This window comes from Castor canadensis, chromosome 8 (assembly GCF_047511655.1).
Source record: "Castor canadensis chromosome 8, mCasCan1.hap1v2, whole genome shotgun sequence".
Classification (NCBI taxonomy): Eukaryota; Metazoa; Chordata; class Mammalia; order Rodentia; family Castoridae; genus Castor; species Castor canadensis.
The window spans coordinates 89,519,681-89,540,372 of NC_133393.1; positions in this window are offsets into that span (position 1 = coordinate 89,519,681).

Here is a 20,692-nt window from a genome sequence, read left to right on the forward strand (position 1 = left end):
CTAAAACAGTTTTATTGGCAATAAATTCCTAGCTGTCCTGTTTTTCAAAATGTGCCACACTTACATTCTATTTTGCTCTGGTTATTTTGGAGTTGGGGTCTCACAAACCATTTGCCCAAACTGCCCTTGAACTGCAATCCTCCCAATCTCAGCCTCTCAAGTAGCTAAGATTACAGGCATGAGCCACCAGCACCCAGCATTTCCTTGGTTTTGCGTGGTACAAAGGAAGAAAAAAATAATTTTTTATTACTATGAAAGGATCCAGTACAGTATTGTTTTGCCAAATCTATGGAGGTATAATTGACAAAAATCATACTTATTTTAAGAATATAACCTGATAAGTTATTTGTTTGTTTTGCTTTTTTTATTTCAGGCTCATGCATACTAGACAAATTCTCTACCACTGAGTTACACCCCCAACTTCAACCTAACGTTTTGAGAGACATACTCCTTGTTAAATGTTACTATAACCAACTAATGTATCCAGCACTTCACATAGTTACTTTTTTCTCTTTTTTTGGGAGGGTGCTAGGGAGCAAATCCAGGGGCCTTACTCTTACCTTCTGTGTGTGTGGTATGTGTGTGAAGTGACAATACTTAAAATCTACTCTCTTAGCAAATTTCAAGCACATAAACAGTGCATTAGGTCATACAATTTATTCATCTTACAACCTAAAGTTGCACCCTTTGACCAACATCCCATATTCCCCACTCTTCAGCCCTGCTTCTCTGTTTCTGAGATCAACATTTTTAGATTCCGTATTGTAAGATCACGCAGTATGGTCTTTCTATGTCTAGCTTATTTCATCTAGCTAATACCATACAGGCTTATCATGTTGTCACAAATGACAGGATTTTCTTCCTTAGTTTGTTTTTGTTTTTTTGAGACAGGGTATCATATAGCCCAGGCTAGTCTGAAACTTGCTATGCAGCCCAGGCTGGCCTCAAACATGATGCCCAGCTGAATTCCTTCTTTTTAAGACTGAATAATATTCCATTGCATGTGTGTGTGTGTATGTGTGTGTGTATAATACTATATATAATTCATAATACATATGTACACATTGTATATAGATCTATATATGTATATATCTATACAGTTGTATATGTATGTATATATATATATGTGCATACATATTTTTTTCTTTATTTATCTGTATGTGCATACATTGTTTGGGCCATTTCTCCCCCCTGCCCTCTATTCCCTCCCTCTCCTCCCAGCCCCCTCGCTTCCAAGCAGATATATTTTATATATATAACATATATACCACATTTTCTTTATCCATTCATCAATGGACACTTAGATTGTTCCATTGCCTTGATGTCACTGGCACATTTTCAAGTTCAGCTAATGCTAAATAAATTCAGATGTGTAAAGTTAATATGCACTATGATAACGTCTTGAAAACCTCCTGAATGAATGCATACTTCCTCAGAGTTTAATTTTCGGCCCTGACTTTTAGTACTGAGGCAGGTTAGGGTTAGGGAAAGTATGGGACTGCTCCCCTCCTGAATCAAAGAGCTCCCACCCCTAACCCACAAGTCAGAGGAGCCAAGTAATGACTATTCTCTCCCCACCTACAAGTTCAAGGTGCTATAAAAATGACCTAACAAAAGACCCTGGCCCTTCTTTTCTCACCACGGTTCCTCCTTTCATCTGACAGAGCTGATGATCCCCCTTCCCTTAATAAAACTTTTCTTCCTCGCCACACCCATGTGTTCTGCTTGGATTCTTCCATGCCAGAGCAAGGCCTGAGACCTTCTGGAAATACCTTTTGCCATTAACAATACCAACTAATGTACTGAGCACCAACAATGTCCCACATGCTATGCAAGGAAAAACACAAAGATAATCCACATAGACCCTGCACTTAAGGAGTGATAGGCCAACAGGAAGACAACACAAGGAGGAGGTGACAGGTGTCAAAAGGAAAGTGCAGTCAACAATCCTGATGGGGCTCAGAGAAAGGAAAAAACTTCCTGGAAATGGTAACATTTAGAGCCCTTGAGGATACATTTTATTGTTAACTCATCACACTTGAGGATACATTTTATTGTTAACCCATCCGGTAGAGAAGGAGGAAGGAATATTGCATTTAGAAAGAAGAGCAAAGGAAAAAAAGAAGACTGGAAGTTGGGAAAGCATGATGTGTCCGTGGATGGGACACACAGACAAGGGAGGATAGTCTGGACCAGTACCTTGGGGCTGCAGCATACACAGCCTTAGATGTCTGCCAAGGTCAGTAGTCTAGAATGTTTATCAGCAAGTGTTTCGCATCTTTGGTTTAGGAAAATAAGTAGAGAAGCCATGTCCTTCATGGACTGAAGCAGGGAAAGCCTACAGGCGGGAAGCCTGGTTAGGAGGTTAACGCAGTGCTCAGGGTGAGAAATGATGAGGAAAACAATAGGACATGGAGGACAGGATATGGATGCAAGAGACTATGCAAGTATCAAGACTTGGCAAATGATTTTCAATAACCAATTTCTGATCCACAGAAACTTGAGGTAATACATATGCTTATCCCAGCTACTTAGGAGGTAGAGATCCGGAAATGGTGGTTTGAGGGCAGCTCCAGCAAATAGGGAGACCCCATCTCAACCAATAAGCTGTACGTGGTGGTAAACACCTGTCATCCTGATTAAAAAAAAAAAAAACACCAAGGGAAAAATCTGAAGGCAAGCTCCCTCCCCCAGCCAGTCCTGGTTTCACAGATGTGCTAATGTGGTATTCTGTAACCTTGTGCTAGTGTGATAAGTTGTAACCTTGTGCTAGTATGTGTTGTAACCTCCTAGTAAGAGGCTAACTGCCACGTCTGCTTTTGTCCTTCCTGCTTGCTTGCTTCCATATTCTGAGGCATAAGACCCCCCACAGCCTTGAGCTGCAGGGCTGGTGCCATTTTTGGAGAGATCCAGGTACTGTCCCGCTAGCATAATAAATCTTCCTTTCCTACAACCACCTGGATTTGAGTCTTGTTCTTGCTGGTCATTCTTCCCACAACATTTCTGGAGACCCCAGCAAGATCAGACCACCAAGCCCGTTGGGTAATGGGTCCCCGCTCCCTGGCTCTGCAGCCTGCAGAGGTCCCTGGAACCAGGAAGTGCACACCCCCAATGTGATTCCACGGTTTCCTTCCAGACGACTGAAGGAGGCTGCGGAGCCACGGACTGGGCCCTCAGACTGGTGGAGTGAAACGGAGATCTGTGCCGGATGGCTGGACCAGGTAGGAAGTCCTGGGGTAGTCAGTGTAAGGAGCCGGTGCAGACTGAGCCTCCACAGGGGACCGGCCAAACCTTGAAGAGTATCCAGGGTGATGCATCTCCTTCCTCTGTGATTCCAGTCAACTGGGACAAGAGCAGGCCAGGATTTTAGGGGAAAATAAACAGGAACTGATTGTTTTAAACTCTGAGTGAATGGTGTGTGAATGAGCGGCTTGACTCACTTGCATGTCAAGCTCGAATTTGTGGCTCCGCGGCTGGGCTCCTCTAAGGTCCCCTCAAGGCTACGGAGTCTGAGTGGGCTCGATTTGTGACTTCATGGTGATTGGTATACGGTCTATGGTGGATCAGACTGGCATCCGATCATAAGTCACCCTGTCGGGCTGAACCCACTATGGCCAAGCCACACCCAACTCCATTACCTAGGGTTGCAGCCAGATAAGCACCTGTGTGGCCTCTCACAGAGAGGCACCCCCCTCCATTTGTCCTGTGACACTGATAATCACCAGGCACATATAAAATGGGTTCTTCTGGCTCAAAGCACCCGATGGTGCTCCAGACCATGCTTGCTAACTTTAGGAATGGCTTCTCGGGTGACCATGGAGTCCGGATGTAGCCAACAAAGCTCTGAACATTTTGCGAGGTAGAATGGCCCACCTTCAACATAGGATGGCCCACAAGGGGCACAGTGGACCTAGCCACTATCGCCCATGTGAGAGACATAGTGGTTGGGGATCCACATCATCCAGAGCAGTTTCCTTACACTGACTCCTGGTACATCCTGGCCACCCACCTGTCCGCGACCTTCGTGGGTATGCTGCGTGAACCTGACTAAGAGCAGCAGGGGAATGAGAAATAAGACACACACAGACATAAAACAGAAAAGCTGGGGACTGGAGGGCTGCACGTTTCTGATGGGAAACGTGAGCGCCTACCTGAGCCAGAGTGTTTATTTTTTATAGGTCAGTGCAAGGAAAAGACTCAGGTAAAATCAAGCTTCAACAATTCTTTGATGCAAGGTAAAAGGAACGAGGTTTGGTGGGCTAATTTTCCCAAGGCTATAGAAGCTTAATTACAACACATCAGTTCTGGAATCATCAAGGCGCACAGGACACCTTATCTAAGGTATTCATCTGGCATCAGGGAATCTCCAAAAGTTCTGGTACTTTATCTAGTTTTGTATATTAGGGGGCTGGTATGCAGACACAGCAGGTTGTATCCTTCAAGATGTGAGAACAAAGGTCAAGGCACCAGGTACTGTGAAAAACACTGCAGGAGAGGCTGTGCAAACTTCTACCATGGAGAGGCTGTGCAAACTCCATTTTTCCCCAGCCCAGGGTTCCTGCCTTGTCTCCAACATCTCCCCCTACTCTATTTCTTAAAAGCTCCCGATGCATTTCTATGTTTAATCTGAGGAGTCTCCTTTTGATCTTTCGAATTCCAACTGAAAGTAAGCAAAAACAACAAATCATTAATAACACAATGCCAATGAAATACCAAAATATTTTAGAGCTCTAAACGGGTTAAATCCTTGCAATTCATCTAATATAGTTTTTGCTCTATCTGCAGGAGCAGCCACCTGATCGTGTGCTCGATGCATAGCTAAAATTTGCTGTCTTAAGGTTTGTAAGTTAAGGGAATCACTATTTTCCCAGGCTCCCATGACATGTGCTTTAACGAGTTTCCATGGAAGTCTGTGGCATTGTAGGTGCTGCAGTGACACAAATGTGTTGGAAGCCTGCATGGCACAGTAAATCTTGATAGAATTTCAGCATTTGAACTTCATCTCCCATAGCCAGCAAAGCAGCTTTGAGAGAATTTAAGCGGATATCAATTTATTCATCTATAGCAACTTGTTGTTGAAAGGCATAACTGACAGTTTGTGTTAAGATATTAATGTAATGAGCATTTTGAATGCTTTGGGAGAGGGCTACTGCAGCAGTAGTCATGGTGGCAATAGCAGTCATGGCTCCCACAATGCCTGCCATCAAGAGCCCTACAAATCTTTTTTCTCTTACTAATAATGATTTTATTTCTTTGACAACCTATAGTCCTCTAGCATGATACCATGGTCCCATGAAATCTGTAGGTACCAAGTATAGGGGCTTTGTTTTACTATAAGTAGGCTGTCATTTATGTAATTATCCACACATGAAGTTAAATTGCAATTAGAACAAGAGATATCAAAAACAGTTCTATTTTTAGAGACGTTAATTGATCCAGCCAATAAAGCAAAAGGATGAACACAAGCTTGTAAGCCTTTAATAACAGAGCTGCCTGAATGGCTGGTTACATTGATATTAGCAGTAGCAGCTCCGAGCTTCCATATATCTGATTGAATGGTTCCTCCATCTGGTCCCAACAGAGGGGTGGTCCAATACCCCATAATATTAGTTTCAGAAGTGCCATTGTAAGACCAATACACAAGCTTGTAGCCTGTAATATTAATACCTATTGGAGAAGCAAATATACATTGTTCCCGTGAGGCTCCCTTATGGGGGCACCAGGGATTGCGTTTGTCATGACAGCAGGGAACGTGAGGCCAGTGTGTAGCATTAATGGCTCAGTGGCATTAAAGCCAAAAAATTCTAGTTTCTTTATCAAGAAACTGAGTACCATTCCATAATGGAGCACTTTTCCAAGTGGGCGTGAGAGGGAGACAATAAAGCAAATTCCCCAGACATATGGGTAAAGCAACTGTAAAATTATAATTAGTGAAAGTAGGAACCAGGTGTCCATTGGAGTGACCTCCTACCAGCTCAGAGTCATTAGTAAAAACTGATACAGAAGGACTTTTCAGGTAACTGCATGAAGCAGAGGTGGATGAGGCACAGAAGCCCAATGTACTAAGTTCTGGGCTCCTGTAGCATTTACCTGTTAGCTAATGATGGTAGTCATAGCTAGCAGAAGAACAGCAGGAGTGTCTTCCTGTCCCCACCCCTTAATGGCATTCTTGGCCATATCCACCAAGCATTTTATTTGACCCCAAGTTGGGGGGGGGGGTAGATCCCTGAGTTGTTTTACTGTGTTTGTCAAGGTGATGAAGTTAGTTGCCTCTTGTAGGACTGGTAAGGGTGGTTCCTTATTGCTTTCAGTGACAGGATCTCTGTTGGTTTGGTTTTTGGCGGGCTTGGGCTCTTCTCCTCCTCTGTCAGGTGGAGCTTCTGCATCTGATGGCTGATGGGTTCCATACATCTTCACAAACCATGAGGGTACCCAAATTGGGCTTTCTGCTCCTTCAGGAAAAACACAAGCATGGCCTTGGCCCCATAACAAGACCGGGCTAGGGCCTTGCCAGGCCCCAGTCATTACATCTTTCCACAATGCCTGTGGTAAATGTTGTTTATTACGATGTTCCCAATGTTTTTCCATTGGAGTAAAGCCAGACTCAGAGCAATTTAAAAAATTGAAAGTAAAAGGAGCTTTGTAAGTTTGAGTGGCCAGAGAGCTGTCTCCCCTTCTTGTCTTTGTAGTTGAACTTCTAAAGTTTGGTGAGCTCATTCCACTATAGCTTGGCCTTGGGGATTGCAGGGTATGCCTGTAGTATGAAGAATTTTGTAGGAGGAACAAAAAGCCTTGAAGGCAGTAGATGTATAGCCTGGGCCATTATCAGTTTTAGTATGGAGCGGGTTGCCCATCACTGCAAAGGTGGCTAAACAGTGATCTATGACATGGCGTGTTGCTTCTCCTGATCTTGGAGAGGCAAAAACAAAACCAGAGTAAGTATCAATGACAACATGGACATAACGCTGTCGTGCAAAAGATGGAATGTGAGTAAAATTCCATCTTTAGAGGGCGAAGACCATGAGGGTTATCTCCCTCACTGGGCACAGGCAAATTAGGAGCACATTTGGAACACAACTTAACAATTTGACGAGCTTGTTCTCAGGTGATATGAAAATGTTTATGAAGAGCTCTGGAGTTTTGGTGGAACTGAGAATGACTTTGTGTGGCCTGGTTTATTGGTGATGAGGTATCCACCTGTAAAATTAATGGAGAAACCAAGGGATCAACTTGGTAACTGCACTCTGCCAACAGCCAAGAAAGGCCAGAGTGGGACTGGAGATGGCCCACAAAATAGGGATGTTGGAGTTGTTGTAATAAAGCCCTTAACTCACGGAAGAGATGAAAAAGCTGTTCATCATTAGTAGGTCCTATATAAGCAGCTTCAATACTCTTAAGTACACCATAAACATATGCACTATCTGGATACAAATTAAAAGGAACACGAGCAAAGTCCTGACAAGCCAATATGGCTGCCTGAAGCTCAGCACGATGAGCGGTGGAAAAACCTGTTTGTACAACCTTTTGTCCTTGAGAGGAAAAGCAAGCAGCGTTTCCAGAACCTGAAGTATCAGTAAAAATCACAAGAGTGAGGCATGGGATCCTCTTGGATATTGTGAGGAAATATAAAAGCATGTTGAAAAGCAAAATTAAGAAGTTTAGAGGAAAACAAATGTTATCCAAGCTGTCCTGTAAAGTTTGCTAATGCATTTTGTCACATGGTATCAGTACACCAAACGAAGCCTGTTGTTCCTTGGTAAATGGGACAATAGCAAGGGATGGTTCTAGTCCTAGCAGTTGTACAGTGGGAAAATGTCCCATGCCTATTAATTTTGCTACCATATTATGGTAAGGAGTGATGACTCTAGCAGGGGAGTGAGGTAAATGTAGCCACTCTAGTACTCCCTGAGTCTGCCAAAGAACTCCTGTGGGTAGACGTGCAGTAGGTAAAATAAGAAGTTGTATTGTTGAGAATAATCAACATGAGTTCTCTGAGAATTACGAATAGCTTGTTCAACCTTAGCCAGGGCCATACAACCCTCTGGTGTAAGATATCTGGAAGATGATGGTTGAGTGTCTCCATGTAAAATTTTAAAGAGAGGAGACATTTCATGGGTGGTAAGTTTCAAGGCCAGCCATAGCCAATTTATATCACCTAACAATTTTTGAAAATCATTTGAAGTTTTTAAATTATCTTTATGGATCGCTATTTTTGGGGGGCAGATAGTACGTCCCTCAATAAGCTGTCCCAAATATGAAAAGGGAGATTGTTTTTGTACCTTATCTGGAGCTACAATAAGGCCCATTTGGCCAAATTATAAGCAACAAAATAAGTTTAGAAGAAGTGGGCTTACTGGCATCCATTTTTAGTTCTGTCTGGACTATAGATGATATCCTAACAACTTAAAAATGCTGCAGAATGTCAACAGACAACAGTTAAAGGTTTTGAAAAAAGCCAACAAAAGTAAATATTTAGAAGGCCGACTCAATTGAAAATAGGTACTGTGTAATTGCAAATGCTCTGAAGAAGGACACAGACTGAGAATGAAAAGACTTACAATAGCCATGGTTAAAATACTGAAAAGTAGTTTGGGAATTGTCATTAGTTATTTCCACTATAAGCTGCATTTTTAGGAGAATAATTATGACCGATAGTATTAAAACAGCAGCACTAAATGTTCCTTGTTATAATTAGGAACACATGGACACAAGCTTGTAAAAGTCTAGCATCATTAACTTTAGATCTCTTTAAGTTATGGGGCCAATGCCTGTGATCCCAAATAGCCTTATTTTTTGATGTACAATTGCATTTTATACATATACAATAACATTTATTTGACTAAAACTAATACAGGCCAGGTTTTAAGTAGCAGGGTTGCTCAAATGGCAAGGTTTTTCTGACTGTTACTGATTATAAACAGCACACTTGCCAAAAGTTTCATTAAGCATTGTATATGTCAAAGGTTTAAAGGTAATGCTTTTGGGTAAAAGAGAGCTTCAGCTCATCATTTTACATAAATTGACACTTTTAACTTTGTAAATGTTTGTACCATATTTAGATAAAGTGTAGACACAGAACACAGTTATAAGGCAGTCATTTAAGAGACCTGTGCATGAGCAAATACATAAATGAACTCTGATTCAGTAGTACTTGAAGCTTGACAAGATCAACAGAAAACACAATTACTTGATAAAATCTCTCTAAGTTTTTTGCAGATGTTACTCAGAGCAAAATAATACAAAGATACCCTTGTTATTTTATGGACATGGAGAACTAGATTTTAGTTCGATATGACCCTAAAAAATTATTTTAGGCAACTCTTAGATTATAGTCAACTTTAACTTTATCACACCCCAAAGCTTGTATTATACACTTTTAAAACTTACTCAGACCTTCATACAACATTCTAAACCCTTTGATGGTTTGTCCTTATCCCTCCTCCCCATATTTGAAACAATCTTTAGGACAAACCGTTCTTTACAAAATCCTTTCTCATCCAAAAAACCATTCCTTTTTTCCTTTAACTTTTCCCCAAAAAATACATTTAATACCTATCTATATCCTTTCTACTTGTAAATTGTATTTAAAAAATAACTTTTATAAGAATTTTAAATTTAAATAAAACTATTTTTCCAATTAGCCTTATTTTTAGACACCTTTTGTTAATAGATGTAATTATAAAATAATTGAATGTAAATACACCTATGACAAAATGAAACACACTAAGGTTACTGTCCATAAAATAATGCCCGTAATTTAGTTTGACCTGATTAACATAGACTTTAAAAAACAGGTTTTTCTTAAAAGTAGCAGCAGAAGAGGTAGGGGAGAGAAGAGAACAGAAGTTATTGTATTTCTTTCCAATAATTTTATTAAAAAATCCTCCTAAAGATGTTTAAATATACACGTATGTAAAAGAAGGTTTTAAATTAGGCATGCCATAAGTGTCAATTTTAGTACACATAGATTTAAGAGCCCAAGAACATGTAAAATTTAACTAAGTGGCGACAGTACACTGATAAGTTATTTTTTAAATTTTTTAGGCTTATATTGAGAAGTGTTCCATTCTGTTCTTTTAGGACTCATTTTAACAGCTAACGCAAGAGTCAATTTTAGAAAAGTGTTTTAAGTCAGTCTCAGTTTTTAATAAGACTGTTATCATAGCTATTAGATTTTTGTTTCCAATAAATTAATCATACAATAGACATACACAAAATGCACACGATGAAACACAAAATACATTAATATACACAAAATTTACACAATGAAACACAAAACAATTCCATTAATTTCGAGTGCACTTTTAGACACTGAAGACTTTAGATTTACCTTTAGTTTTAAGCACATGTATATAGTGATCGCTTTCTTTAGATCCAGTTTGTCCCATATTTATTACTCCTGATTATACTCAGAATTGCGCTCTACCATTACTTTATCTTCCTTGTGGATGAGTCCTTCAGAGAGAGTTCCTTCGCCTCATCCAATGAGTTCTCCTGTAGTCAGGCCACACATTGGGTGCCACTTGCCTGCGACCTGCATGTGTATGCTGCGTGAACCTGACTAAGAGTAGTGGGGGAATGAGAAGTAAGACACACACAGACATACAAACATAAAACAGAAAAGTTGGGGACTGGAGGGCTGCACATTCCTGGTGGGAAATGTGAGCAACTACCTGAGCCAGTGTTTATTTTATAGGTCAGTACAAGGATAAGACTCAGGTAAAATCAAGCTTCAACAATTCTTTGATGCAAGGTAAAAGGAACGAGGTTTGGTGGGCTAATTTTCCCAAGGCTATAGAAGCTCAATTACAACACATCAATTCTGGAATCATCAAGGCACGGAGGACACCTTATCTAAGGTATTGATTAATCTGGCATTAGGGAGTCTCCAAAAGTTCTGGTACTTTATCTGGTTTTGCATCAGGTTTTTGGTATGCGGACACAGCAGGTTGTATTCTTCAAGGAGATGTGGGAACAAAGGTCAAGGCACCAGGTATTGAGAAAAATATGGTAGGAGAGGCTGTGCAAACTCCTACCATGGAGAGACTATGCAAACTCCATTTTTCCTCAGCCCAGGGTTCATGCCTTGTCTCCAACACCTGCCCACCTGACTGACTATGTTTTCATGCACCCTGGAGACACACAGCCATTCTGGTTAACAGAAAAGTAAAAGAAAAGAAATTTGAGGTCCACCATACCTAGGAACCTGAGCTGCCAGACCCACCACATGTTCCCCCAGTGTGCCTCGCTGCCCCGGCCTCCCCAACACCTGAGTCTGACTCAGAGGACCCCAACAGAAAGGAGGAGGCATCAGAGCTGAACCCCTGCCAATGTCATCCAATGGCTCCCTCGTTAGACGCCCCCCTTTGCCTTCGATATCCCCAGAGAAAGATACAAGCCATTGGGGAAGGTCGCCAAACTCTGGGAGGCTAACAAGCAAGGAGGCAAGAACACTGGCTGTGGCACTATGCCCCCTGCGCCAGGCTCCAGGGCCTCAATTACCTCAGGAAGATGGGTCATATGTGGCTGGACCCATGCAATACATGTACCAGCCCTTCTCTACCACTGACCTCCTGAACTGGCAGCAGCACACCCCAGCATACTCAGAGAAACCAGTAATACAGCTCCTGACCAACATCATGCACAGCTACCAACCCAACTGGGATGATTGCTGTCAGCTCATGTCTACTCTCTTCACTTCTGATGAGTGCCGGTAAGTATACCAAGCAGCCAGAGCATGGCTAGTTACCCAAGCTCCACCGCAGACCACAAATCTGGAGCGATGGGCAGATAAGAGGATCCCAGACATCAGACCGGACTGGGATCCAAACAGTCCCACCAGGCTCCAATCTATCCAGCGTGTGAGACAAGCCATCCTGAAGGGAACCCGCCAGGGGCACGAGGAGCAACCAACCTTGCTCGCCAGGGTCAGTGAAGTCACACAGAAGCCTGATGAGCGGCCTAGCCAAATCTATGACCAGTTATGCGATGCTTATCATTGTTATACTGCATTTGACCCTGAAGCCTCCGAGAACCGGTCTATGACCAACACCACCTTCATCCAACAGTCTGCCTCTGATGTTCCCCAAAAGCTACAAAAGATGGAGGGCTTCACAGGTGCCAATACTGACCAACTCATTAGTATAGCAGCTAAGGTAGTAGCAAGCCAAGAGGAGATGGCCAAAAGAGAGAAAGAAAAATATCTGGAAAAAAAGGCAAAGATTCTGGCTATGGCCCTCAAGGAGGGAGATGGGAAGACCGGAGGCCAGAAGGGAGGCTCCAACAGGAGAGAACAGAGAAACCCTCTGGGAAAAAACCAGAGCACCTACTGTAAGGAGAAGGGACATTAAAAAAATGAGTGCCATAACAAGAAAAAAAAGGAAAAAAAAAAAGAGTGACAGTGGCTGCCACCAAATCCAAGGAAGCCTGCAACCTAGAGACAAACACAGCCTGGGGAGATGAGTCTGACTGAGGGCAATTGAGCTCCCTTTTGATCAGCCGTCAGAGGGCCACCAAACAGACTTCATTCTGGACACTGGGGCAGCCATTTCTACCGTGACCACCACACCAACCAGTCAGCTTGCCAAGTTCTCAATCACCATTATAGATGCCACCAGAAACACCAAGAAGTATCGGTTCTGTGAACCCCAAGAATGCATGGTCAGCAGACACTATGTCAGGCACTGGTTTCTGTATGTGCCAGAAGCTCCAGACCCCCTTCTAGGAAGAGACTTACTTTCTAAACTAGGCATCACAGTATTTATGGATCTGGGATCACCTGACGTGAACGCCCTGCCAGTGCTAACCTTGGAGGTCAGTCTTGAAGAAGAGTGGTGCATACATACCCCTGGGGACAATAAACCTGTCGGTCCTCAACCATTCCTAGATCACCTCATGAAGTGGTTCCCAGGAGTTTGGGACCAGGACTAGCAACAGGACATCCCTCGATATTGGTCACCATCAAACCAGGAGCTAATCTGGTGCATCAAAGACAATATCCAATACCTCTAGAGGCCCGGAAGGGAATCATGCCATACATTCAATGCCTACAGGACTAGAGAATCCTGAGGGAACTACAATCGGCCTGGAACACCCCTTTACTTCCTGTCAAAAAGCCAGGGTCCAATGATTATCAACCAGTTCAAGGCCTGTGCTGGGTGAATGAGGCACAGAGACTATTCATCCTGTCGTCCCCAACCCATACACTCTGCTGAGTTTGATTCCTCCCACCGTTAGGGCGTTCACACGTCTGGACCTTAAGGACGCCTTCTTCTGCCTGCAACTGGCGGAAGCTAGCCAGCCTCTGTTCGCATTTGAATGGGAGTACCCTGACAGTGGAGCAAAAGGACAATTAACCTGGAGTAGGCTTCCACAGGGCTTCAAAAATTCCCCCACTATCTTTGGGGAGGCCTTAGCCAGAGACCTTGAAAACTGCCAACCAAAAGACTGCACTATCCTCCAGTATGTAGATGACATACTCTTAGTGGCCCCCACCCTGGAGGCCTGCAAACACGGAACAGAAGAACTACTCCAATTCCTACAGGAAGCAGGATACAAAGTCTCATAAAAGAAAGCACAAATCTGTCTAGAGGAGATCATATACTTGGGGTATCACCTGAGCCAAGGGAAAAGAAGGCTGGGAACTGGGAGAAAAGAAGTGATCCTCTGGTACCCACGCCCAGAGTCCTGGAGACAGCTCTGGGAGTTTCTGGGCACCGTGGACTTCTGCTGCCTATGGATCCCTGGATTCTCAGTCACTGCTGGGCCACTCTATCCAGCACTAAAGGGGAGCCCCACAGGACCGCCGCACTGGGGCCCTTACCAAGAGGACGCATTCCAAAAGCTTAAACGACACCTAGGTGAGGCATCGGACCTGGCTCTCCCAGACGTCATTTGCCCTTTCCACCTCTACATCCATGAGAAGGGAGGCATAGGATTAGGTGTCCTGACCCAGCCACTGGAGCCATGGAACCAGCCAGTATACTACCTGTCCAAGAAATTAGACCCCGTGGCCTCAGGTTGGTCCCCATGCCTCCGGGCAGTGGCAGCAGTGGTCCTCTTAATACGAAAAGCAGATAAACTGACTCTGGGACAATGCATCACGCTCCTGGTCCTCTACCAAGTAACTTCTCTGCTCAATGGTACTGCCAGTCAATGGATGACCAGGGAATGAGTGACCAGATATCAGGCTTTATTGGGTGAGAACCCCCGGGTGTGAGTCAAAGCAGTGAGGACTCTCAATCCTACCACATATTTGCCAGAAGAGGAGGGAGAACCTCTCCACTCCTGGGAGGAGATTCTAGACGAAGTCTTTTCTTTCCGGCCCAACCTCACAGACACCGCCATTCCCAACCCCAACCTGGAGCTCTTCACTGATGGAACCTGGAGCCTACAAGAGGAAGGACATAGGACCAGGTATGCAGTGACCACCATCACCCAAGTAGTGAAACATGGACGGCTGCCAGACCCCTGGTCAGCCCAACAGGCAGAGTTTTATGCCCTCACCAGGGCCCTCACCCTGGCAGTTGGAAAGAGAGCCAACATTTACACTGACTCACATTACACCTTCTTCACAACCTTGCATATCCATGGGGCCATTTACAAAGACAGAGGCCTATTGATACACGGAGGTAAAGAGATCAAAAACAGTCAAAAAATCTTACAATTGTTAGAGGCAGTCTGAAAGCCCAAGCTATTGCCGTCATCCACTGTCCAGCACATACCAACCGACCAGACAAGAACAGGATATCAAAAGAAGCGGCTCCCTCAAAAGAAGTACAAAAGAAAGATGCTTCTCCAACCAAAGTATGCTTCACCCTCCCTGTCCTCCCAGTCCAACCAGAGTACAGCCCACAAGAGAGAGAACAGGCCCATGAAATGGGCTAGAGAGAACTCAAAAGGCTGGTTCATAACCCCAGAGGGAAGGCTCCAAATACCAGAAAAGACAGCCCCAGGCCTGGTAAGGCTGCCACACAACATCACCCACTTGGGCAAAACCTCCCTACAGACTATTACACAAATACCTGCTTGTTCCCCGAATGGCAACTTTAACTCAGTCAGCCAGCAAGTCCTGCCTGCGCTGCACCCAACATAACCCAGGACAGGGACCCAAGCCCCTGCTGCTCTCTCAGAAGGGGGTCTACCCATTCCAGCACTTAGAGATGGACTTCACTGAGATCTAACTGAGTAAAACTTATCGGTACCTTCTGGTGGTGGTCTGCACTTTCACAGGCTGGACAGAGGCATATCCCACTTGCATGGAAAAGGCCACAGAAGTGTCAAGAGAGCTAGCCAAGGAAATTATTCCTCGGTTCGGGGTACCTAGCAGCATCGGGTCAGACAACGGGCCTGCCTTCGTCAGCCAGGTGGCCAAAGACATATTTCATGCAGTGGGGCTGACCTGGGATTTGTATGCCCAGTATCTCCCCCAATCATCAGGCTGAGTGGAAAGAATAAACAGGACTATCAAGATAGCACTAGCAAAACAATGTCAAGAGACAGGGATAACCTGGCCAGATGTATTACCCTTGGCACTGTTCAAAATTAGGTGTACACCTAAAAAATGTAGTCTCTCTCCCTTTGAAGTCCTGTATGGACAGCTGCCACCACTAATACCTGGACAGGCTGGAGACCTTCAGGACCTTCAGGAGTATGGACAGATTGGCCTCTACAAGTTCCTAAAAGGCTTGGTACATGCTTCCAGGGAGATTGCCAGGCACCTTGGACATCCGGAGCTGGCCTCTGTGACCCTTGGGCCTTTGCACCCATGGAGCCTGGGGCGCTGGGTTTGGGTCAAAACCCCAATTAGAGGGAGTCTAGATCCCCAATGAGAAGGACCTTACCAACTTATTCTAACCACTCCTTCACCCCGTAAGGTTGCAGGACTAAAACCGTGGATTCACCACACACACGCCAAGCTACCAGAGGATCCAGGCCAGAAGTGAAAATCCCGAGCTAAACTGGACCAGCCGTTGAAACTGACCTTGACCCGAGGGAGTGCTGAAGAGGCCCCAGACAGACCTACTGATTCTACTAACAGCTGTAATAATAATAAATGACTCACAAACAAACCCTCCAGACCCAGCTGGGGTTTGACCTCTAATATGGGAGGTCAAACTCTTGAAAGGACAAGAGAAAACTATATTAATTAGCCACACCATCTGTGCTTTGTCAGGCCCTTGTCTTGTCTCCTTTAGGTATTGCCCAGGCCCAGAGGCCAGCAGATGGGCCCAAATGGGGCCCTCTACCTGTCTTGCTCTGGCCTATCAGAGATCACCTATCCAATGTGTATGACCAAGTACTGAGAAACAGGGATGACTGTGGGGGGCCTTTATGGTCCTTTCTATGACACTGGTCATGTGTTGATTTTGCCTCTCCGGGGGCTTGAAAAGGGCCCCCCCACAAAGGCCAGGGTGTCAGTATTCAGAGGCTATCTTCAAACCTCTTCAACATAAATGAGCGGTCTAAGACACAGGGAGCAGGAAAGGTAGACTTCTTCCAATTAATAGCAGATAAACCACAATGATGGGGAACTAGGGTCTTCGGGCTGGGAGGATTCCTTGAAAATCATTAGGGAAACTCTACAGTCTTAAAGATCCTTAGCCTTGAGATTAAAAACAACAGCCACCAGCTAGTATAACGAGCAGACCCTGAACTAGGCAGAGACTGTTGGATTTGCCTGAGGGCCGGCCCAGTGTCATATGCTGGGATGGGCCTGACTAACATATCCGAGATACATGAGCTGGGCCTAGAGAACTCAACCCAAAACAACAATACCTATCTCACAGGCCCAGCTATCCAAATAACTGGAGGAACTAAATGCTTTAGTAACAAAAAAAAAAAATTGTACCAATCTGGTAAAAGGAACCAAAGCATCTAATGGGAGTTACTTTGCCTGTCAGGGCAGGATTCACACCTGATAATTTGGGGGAGGGAGTTGTGCCCTAGTTTTCTTAGTCCCAGACCTGGACATACTTCCTGGGACTAAAGTTGCTCAATACCTAAACTAACAAGCTAACAGCCAGACCCATTTCCGACGGGAACCCCCCATCCTCCTCCCGGTACTTCTGGGAGTCGCCCTGGCAGGAGCAATGGCCACAGGAGCTACCGCTATTGGCCTACAACAAGTCCAACACAGCCAGCTGTCTGAACAAATCCGTACAACAGAGTTTAGTTCAACAGAGCATCATCACTCTACAGAATCAGTTGGATTCACTGGCAGCCATAGTCCTACAGAACCACAGAGGCTTAGCCCTCATTACTGCGGAAAAAGGAGGAATTTGCGTGTTTTTAGGGGAAGAATGTTGCTTCTATGCAAACCAGTCAGGGATAGTGAGAGAAAACCAATTACTAGAGAGAATCAAGGCAAGGGAAAGAAACAAGGAAACATTTTGGAATACAGGATGGAAGAGCTGGGCCCCATGGGTAGCCCCCCTGGCGGGCTCCTTATGCTATTACTCTTAAGGCCTTGTGTGATAAACCTCACCAGGTTCATTCACAACCAGATGAACGCCATTAGATTGCAATTAGTAAGCCAATATCAAAGACTGCCTCTAGATGACTCCCCTGAAATGGTCATAAGGGATTATGAAGAGTAAAAGGAGAGAGTGATAAAGAAACCCAGGGGAAAGATCTGAAGGCAAGCTCCCTCCCCTAGCCAAGCCAGGTTTCACAGATGTGCTAATGTGGTATGCTATAACCTTGTGCTAGTGTGGTAGTTGTAACCTCCTAGCGAGAGGCTAACTGCCACGTCTACTTTTGTCCTTCCTGCTTGCTTGCTTCCACATTCTAAGGCTTAAAAGCCCCACAGACTTGAGCTGCAGGGCCAGTGCCATTTTTGGAGAGAGATCCAGGTGCTGGCCCGCTAGCATAATAAATCTTCCTTTCCTACAACCACCTGGGTTTGAGTCTTGTTCTCGCTGGTCCGACATTGTTCCCGCAACAATCCCAGCTACACAAGAGGCATAAATAGAAAGATTGTTGTCCACGCTGCCCCCAGCAAGAAATGTAAGTCCTGCCTGGAAAATAACTAAAGCAAAAAAGGTTTGGGGCATGTCTCAAGTGCTACACTGCCTAACTAGGATGAAGCTCAAACTCCAGTACCACCCTCTCCAAGTTTGTTGTTTCATGCCAATATGTTTTAGGGTAATTTGTTATGTAGCATCAGAAAACTAACACAGTTAATTTCCTCAGGATTTCCTCAAAACAAATGCTATGAAGTGGTCATCATAGACTTATTTTACAATTTTAACAGTTCTCTTTAAAGTATCTGAAATATTACAAAAAATATGCACCTGACAGCTCTGCCGCTTGCTGTGTGCCCCTGGGTAAGAACTGAAGTTTCAGTAATATGAACATTGTAAGGCCACTGTGAGGACTAAATAAACTGGTTAAGCGTTGTAACACTGGAATAAACATTTTAGGTACTCAGTAACAGAACATCTCTCCCTACCCCACACATCCCTATCTTAGTTGGCTTTTCTCAGAACTTTCTGAAATCTACTGCATTTCTCTCCTTTTCCTCCCTCCTCCTCCCCTTTCTCATTTTCTTTTTTTCTTTCTTTCTTTTTGAGACTGGGTCTATGTAGCCCAGGTTGGCCTTGACCTTGCTATCCCAAGCCTCCCAAGTGCTGGGATTACAAGAAGTGTGCCCCACCATGCCCAGCTTGATCTTCTTAATTCTACTGTGTCGCTACATTTTATTGGTCCAAATCAGAAGAAATCCAGAATCTCAGGTCTCATTCCAGTCCAGTAGACTTTTCAAAAAATTCTCCAAATGATTTGTTAGCACATTAAAATCTGAGACACAGTGGACTAGTAGATATCGCAAACTTAATATGGTCAAAACAGAGTCCACACACCCTCTCCACACTTGCTCCACAACAGGCTTTGCCATCTAACTAAATGGCTAAAAAAAAAAAAACTTCAGAGTTATCTTTGATAGCTAGTTATGTAGGCAAAAGTACCCAGAGTCCAAGAAAAGGCAAGTGGGGCCAGGCACCAGTGGCTCATGCCTGTAATCCTAGCTACTCAGGAGGCAGAGATCCCAAGGATCGTGGCTCAAAGCCAGTTAGGGCAAACAGTTCATGAAACCCTATCTTGAAAATACCCAACACAAAACAATACTGGCAGAGTGGCTCAAGTAGTAGAGTGCCTGCTTAGCAAGCGTGAGGCCCTGAGTTAGAACCCCAGTGCTACCAAAAAAAACCCCAAAAAACAAAAGCCAAAGTGGCCTTGGCAACTACAATCTTTTAACTGGTCTTCCCAGACCCCACCAGCCGGAAGCCGGAGAATCGAGAGTCTCCGCCCGGGGCTCAGAGCTGGCCAGAAGCCTGGCTAATCTTTTTCTTTCTAACTAAAGTATTACTTACATGAAGTACACAAATCTGAAGTGTACAATCTGATGAACTGTTTATTAGAGATACACTTGTGTAACTACCACTCACACCAAGACACTAAGTAATCCTTTTCAAAACTTTATTTGAAGCCATGACATTCCCTTGCTTAAAACCAGCACACTTGGAATGAAGCCCAAACTCCCAAACCTGAATTACAAAGCCTCCTGTGATAGCAGGGTGCTGGTGGCTCATGCCTGAAATCCTTGAGGAAGAGATCAGGAGGATCCCAGTTCCAAATCAGCTGAACAAACAGTTCATAAGACTCTTGTCTCCAAAAAATCCATTGCAAAAAGGGATGGTGGAGTGGCTCAAGGTGTAGGCCCTGAGTTCAAATCCCAGAACCCTAAGGGGGGGGTGGGAACACCTCCCATGATTCAACTTCTATGCCTCAAAATTTATTTCGTTTGGCCCTTCCCTCTTCCTCGCCATTTTCCCAACTGCCAGTCTTTAAATTCCTCCATTTGTACAGATGTTCTTTGATCTGGGTGTACATCCTTTGTCTTCTAAAGCACTTTTTGAAGATGTCCTGAGGGTTGACAGCTTGTAATTTCAAATGTCAATTCCCTGAGCAGGCAATCTAAAGTTACGCCCAAACACCTTTTATTATCTCGCCTTCATTACCTGCAGAGTGCTTATTATTTGTAATATTTTAGTAAGGTTTTTGTTTTGTTGTTTTTTACAGTACTGGAGATTGAACTCATGGCCTAATACTTGCTAGGCAAGTGTTCTACCACTTGAGTTATGCCCCCAGTCTGCTTATTTGTAATATTTTATCCGATCCGTATTGCCTAGAATATAGCCTCCTTTGGGCAGTTTTGTTAACAAAACTGGCACGTGATTGGTGCTCAACAAAACTTCTCATTGAAATATTAACATATGCTAAAATGGACAGTTAGCCAGAAGCAGCGTGGCTAGCACTCTGCTTTGAACCTAGTCAGTATTAAATGAGATAAAAGGCAATGGCAATTACATGTTCAATATTGCCTTCATTTTTCCTGAATTAAAACATTCTTACACAAGATGTTGGGATTGTTTTGCTTTTTACAAAAAGTGACTTTAAAAAGAAACTTAGAATCTTTCCTTTCAGAAAAATCAATTATGGCACAGCCATTCTAGATTCCATGGAACCAGCAAACGCGGCCCCGCCCTTCCGCAGACCCCACCAGCCGGATGCCGGAGAATCGAGAGTCTCCGCCCGGGGCTCAGAGCTGGCCCCGCGGCGGCGCGCAGCCCTACGTAAAGCGTGGGGTTTCGCGACAGCTCAGGCCCCACCCCTTTGGCCACATGTCGCGCAG